Source organism: Astyanax mexicanus, chromosome 23 (genome assembly GCF_023375975.1).
Source record: "Astyanax mexicanus isolate ESR-SI-001 chromosome 23, AstMex3_surface, whole genome shotgun sequence".
NCBI lineage: Eukaryota > Metazoa > Chordata > Actinopteri > Characiformes > Acestrorhamphidae > Astyanax > Astyanax mexicanus.
The window spans coordinates 22,321,460-22,327,459 of NC_064430.1; positions in this window are offsets into that span (position 1 = coordinate 22,321,460).

A 6,000-nucleotide genomic window follows, 5' to 3' on the forward strand; every position below is an offset into this window, starting at 1 on the left:
CTGCAGCTACAGCACCCCGCCCTGCCTGCAGGGGGCGCATCAGCAAATTACACACAGTTCAGTGGAGCATCCTGTTCTCAGGAGAATAAACCTTCAAAGCATATAAAACACAAGCTTCATATTTACAAACCTTTAAAAAACTTTTAACACTGCTTTACTGGAAACATCTACTTCATTAGAAACACCTACAGGACCCTCTCCTCAACTATGTTCCAGTTGAAGATTAATACAGTAAGATTTTAAACAAACAAAGAAAAAATAAAAAAATACTTTTAAACACAATACGCACAATAAACGTATATACACACTAAATAAATAATAATAATAATTATAATAATAATACTAATGATAATAATATACTATTAACATGGAGTGGAACCTGAAGATTTTTCAGTAACTTGGTTGAGAAGAAAAAACATGCATTTTAAGAAGGCTAAAGTACTTACAACTAAATGTACTTGTAAATAATAATGATTAAAAATGGCTAAATATTTGTTGTGAAAATTGGTGTTGTAGCACTTTATCATTTCTTTCACACGGGGGCGCCATTGTACAGCTATTTAGACGCTTGGCCTGCAATTCCACTCAATGTGGCCACTTTATTAGAAACACATACCTTCAGTTTCCACACACTGTTCACTTTATTAGAAACACCAACAAACCTTGTGCTTTCATTTTCTGGCCACTTTTATTAGAAACACTTCCATTTAGTTTCCAGTCACTGGCCAATTTATTGAAAACACCTATCAACTTTGTGCTTCCAATCACTGGCCACTTTTTTAGAAACACGTATTGTACCTTGTGCTTCCACTCGCTGTGGCCACTTTATTAGAATCACCTTCCTTTAGTTTCCACACATTGGCCACTTTATTGGAAACACATATTCTGCATTCACTAACTGGACACTTTATAAGAAACACCAATGAACCTTGTGCTTTCATTGACTGTGGCCACTTTATTAGAAACACCTACTGTACCTTGCGCTTCTGTTCACTGTGGCCACTTTATTAGAAACACTTATCAACCTTGTACTTCTATTTTCTCGCCACTTTATTCAAAAAACTTACATTCTAGTTTTCAATCACTGGCTAATTTATTGAAAACACCAACCAACTTTGTGTTTCCACTCACTGGCAACTTTATTGGAAACACCTAGCAACCGTGTGTCTCCACAAATGAGCTTTCTGGCTTTACATCAGCAAGCTGGAGCTGGATAGGGGTTTCCGATAAAGTGGCCAGTGGTAATTTGACCATAAAAGGGAGGAGACTCTCTCTGTGCGTGAGTGTCGTTGTTGTGCAGAACATTTATCTGGGCAGGTTCAGATTTTTTTGCGTGTGTTTGAGGATGTTTGATCTCAGCGTTTCATCCTCGGGGTAAAGGTGGTGTAATATTTTGTCTGTGCGAGTGTGTGTGAGTGTGAGCGATTGTGTGCGAGTGTGTGCGTCTGTCCGTGGGATGTTGACCTTGGCGCTGCTGGACTGCAGGTTTGGCGTGAAGATGCTAGCACGTTTATGTTAGCATGTCAGCGAGCCAGCACAGTGCCTTCAGGCCACTCCACAAATAGACACTGCGGCTGGAAAGTTGGCCTGACCCATCTCCATTTGGGTCGACCTGTCCTCTTTCACTAGAAAGATCTATTCATGCAGGACGCAGGGTGTCCCGCGGCCGAGGGGGAAAACCGCGAGAGAGAGGGGGTGTCCAGGGTGAAGGGAGTCAGAGTGAAGGCAGCACTCTCACAGTTTGCTTTGCCAGGACACTTCTGGAATTTATGGATGTGTAAGAGCATCATCTGCACTCCCCCAGCGTTCACTCGTAACTCACACTGCAGCCTGAAATACTGCTGCCCTGATCTTTATCTTTCTAATGGTGTTGCCATGATCCCTGAGCCAAAAACACACACACTCGCTGTGTTTCCCAGCAAGAGTCCTGTAATCCACCTGCACTCACATCTACATGTTTTTATACATCACCTGAAACACAAACCTTTCCCAAGTATCTATTAGTCCAATCAAATTTACGACCAACCATCTACTCAACCAAATAGGCAACACATCACCAATCAACCAATCACAACATCAAATCAAATCAAGCACCAGCTATCAAGCAACCAACAATCAACAGATCAAACAACCATAAACACACTAATCAAACTACCATTCAACCCAACGACCACCCAACCAACAAACCAGCAACCAAACAACCACAAAGCTATGTTGCAACTCAACAAACCAAACAACTAATTAATCCATACACAAACCAGTCAAGTAAACAGTCAGCCAGTCACCAAGAATCCAATGAATTAACAGAACAATCAACAAGAAACACCTCAACTATTGTAAGCCAACAACCCAACTAACATATCAACCAACATATCAACAAATCAACCCATTAACAAATCATCCAACAAACTAGCCAACCAACCTACCAAATGACAACCAGCCAATCAACCAACAAACAAACAAACAAACCAGCAAACCAACCAACCAATCAACTGATCAGCCAATCAATCAACCAACAAACAAACAAACAAACAATCCAGCAAGCCAACCAACCAATCAACTGATCAACCAACCAATCAACCAACTGTTTAAACCAAACATATTTAGGCAGGAAGCAGAATAAAGGTGGAGTCACCTATATTACAACGTCTACGAGAGATGGGGGCTGTATCTGGACTGACACCAAATTTCGTCCAGTGGTCAGTTCTGTTCTTGGGTGTGTCCATTCCGCTCATGCAGCACACAGAATAGACCATTGTTCACCTCAGACGACGCAACACATCCAACAATTCCACACAGACAGGCTTAAACACATTTAAAGAAAGTGATGTTATAAATTTACTCCAGCACTGAACAGAGAGAAAGAGCTTTACTTGGATTTCTAGAGATTTCTAGCGAGTCCTCTAAGGCTCAGCACACGCAGATCTGAAGACTCGTCTTTCCAGACCTGAGTTGGACTTGTTGCTCAGATTCACCCCTAACAACTTAAAAATCATCCTGACCTCCTACCCAGAGGCCTGTGAGACATCACAACAAAAACACGCATCCCTCCATGAGATCCTCACTGATATTAATCATCTTTCTGCCATTCTGTAAAACTCAGCCAAACTAACTACTTACATCACATCCAGTGATGGTATAGTTACTTTGAAAAAGTAATCCGATTACTGATTACTCCTTTAAAAAGTAACTTAGTTACTTTATGGATTACTTGATTTTAAAAGTAACTAAGTTACTTTACAAGTTACTTTATTAGTTACTTTAAGCAGCTGCACACACCACGTCCCGCCACCTTAACTTAAATTATAACCAGTTTTGCCAATACTCCCTTTATTGGAAAAAGCATTTTTAACAGCATCAATGTACAGTATCTCTAGACATTTAAAGTTGAACTATTTATTTTTATAAAATTAAAAGACAATTTCTCTTGAATTAACTTAACATAAATAATTTTTTTATAAAAAATAAAATATGGTCTTTCTTGAGTTCACTTAAAATAAAATAACTACTTGTTTAAAATACTTGTTTTTATAAAAATATATAAAATAAAGAAAGTCTTTCTTGACCTGACATATTTAACACTGTAAAACTGAACATTGAACCTGTTGTTCTCTGCAGGGCAGCAAGGAGTGGTTTGATAAAACAGAACCGTGTATATGGTCAAGGCCAGGGATCACATATATGCGGACTGCGGTCCGGGTCTGGACCCAGACGTCGTCCAATGCGGACCCAAACCAGTAAACTACTGAAAAGTATTTAATTTTGACAGTGTTCATTTAAAGCGTCAGAACTTTTCTTGTCTTTATGGTATACGCGCTCTGCGGCATGGGAAACTCACAGACCAATCACGTGTGGTGTAAAATCTTCAAACGCTCTCCTCTGCCAATCAGATCTGTGCAGACCGCTGCCCTGGCTAGTGAATTGGGACGCGGCCGGGAAAACCCGCCTTTATAAAGAGATAGGGAGCCCGAGAACTGGCGGAAAAACGAGAATGTGCGGAAACTAAAGACACGCCGAGCGCGAGAGAGAGAGACAGGGGAGAAAGCGAGACGCGTGTGATTGGGGGAGAGCGGAGGGGGATGGGGAAGGGAACGCGGTGTGTGTGTGTGTTAGGTGGAGAGAGAGAGAGAGAGAGAGAGTAACGCACAGTGACTTGGATAAGTAACTTTAATCTGATTACTGCATTGGAAATAGTAACGCGTTAGATTACTCGTTACTGAAAAAAAGAGTCAGATTAGAGTAACGCGTTACTAACATCACTGCTTGGGACCCTGTGTCAGCGTGAGGCTGCCGTAAAAAAAATGCCTTTTTAATTTATTTAGACAGCAGTCATATTCATATTGTTCTACCCAGCTACTGATGCATCTGTGACTCTTTACAATCAGGGTAAAAAATAACAGTACTACAGGACTGTAATAAACATTAAGTGGTAATTAAGTGGTAAATATTATTTAACATTTCTAAATTGTAATGCTTAAGAATGTTGTAAATAAAGATGAATTGCGATATCAGTTTTAACATTTTGTAGGAATTAATATCTTAACTAGTGTCATAATAATAATTAGTTGAGGCATTCTAACATAAGTATGGTTAAACAATGTAAATTAATTGTAAAGTGCTACTGATGCATCTGAGGCCAAATATCTTAAAGCAGGATTCCTCTACTGTAATTGTATATTTTGGTTTGTGGTAGACAGATTTACCTCAAACCAAAAGGATAGGTATGTGGTTTTAGCAGGTGTCCATTTCTGTCATAATCAAGTGATCACCATGAATTTATTTTGAAAGTTACATTTTTTGTAGCTTGTATTTTTTTCCTTTTCAAATTTCATATTGTTTTTACAGACCATTTTTACTGAAAGATGTTACTGATCTCTATGTATCACATGCAGAGGGGGAACATAAAAAAAAGTTTTAGATTTGATTTGCTCACTTGGCATTTTTTGAAAGGCAAAATAATGTAGTAATATGCTCAAAATCATGTAACTTAAATATATAATTATATTAAATTATGGTCCTCCAACCTCTGTGGAGTTGTGGGTGCTAATTTGTAATTTGAACAAGTATTTCTAATAAAACAGATGTTTTATTAATGTATGATTTATGTTATTGGATGAATAAAGGGATACTGCAGTGTCTCATGGAACCTGGTAAGACAAGCAGACTGTAAGAACTGTGATTTTTTTTTTCTCTGTTTTTCTAGTGTGTATGCTGACCTCGGACAGTACTTCTGAAATGCTAATGCTTATCTTTTGGAATTTGATTCCTTTGATTCTTATTTTTTAAAGCATCAGAAAGTTATCAGTATATTTCTGTATGCAGGGCTTAATTTTGCAAAAATTGCAAAATTTTGCAAATCCCAAAGCTTCGTTTTAAAAGTTGTATATAGATATTTCTCAGAGTTGCACAGACAATTGTAGGCAGACCACCAGTCACAATAAATTTGAATGAATAACCTTCAATAATAAATTACTGGCCAATACATTGAGGTAACACTTCATGATCAGCCTCAAACCTACTGTCCCATGACTTGTAGAAGTAATGTCAGTGTAATTCCTAAGTGGTCAAACATCACATAGAGGCGAGTTGTTGAAAATTACACTTTGGTTTTAAGTATAACAAAAAGGTGTAACAACACTGAGAGCCTTTGTATATTACCAGATACATTATTTATATAAATTCAATTAAAGGAATAACTTTCACGGAAATACAAAACTGAAATTGTCCTTGGAGCTGACATGACCTTATCAACCTTATCATATTTGGGAATATGAGACACATGGGATAATCAGCTTTTAACTTCAGAACATCTCTGTTCATTACATTAATAATAAATCAATAATTTCTGATTGATTCTTTCAGTGTTTAGTTGAAGTGTTAAAAAGTGGTTGAATGTGGGCATCAAATCCACATTTAATAAAATATTAAAATTATTTTTTTTCCATAAACACATTTCAAGAAACTTAGCGATAGTGTGATCAAATAAACAGACACAAGTGA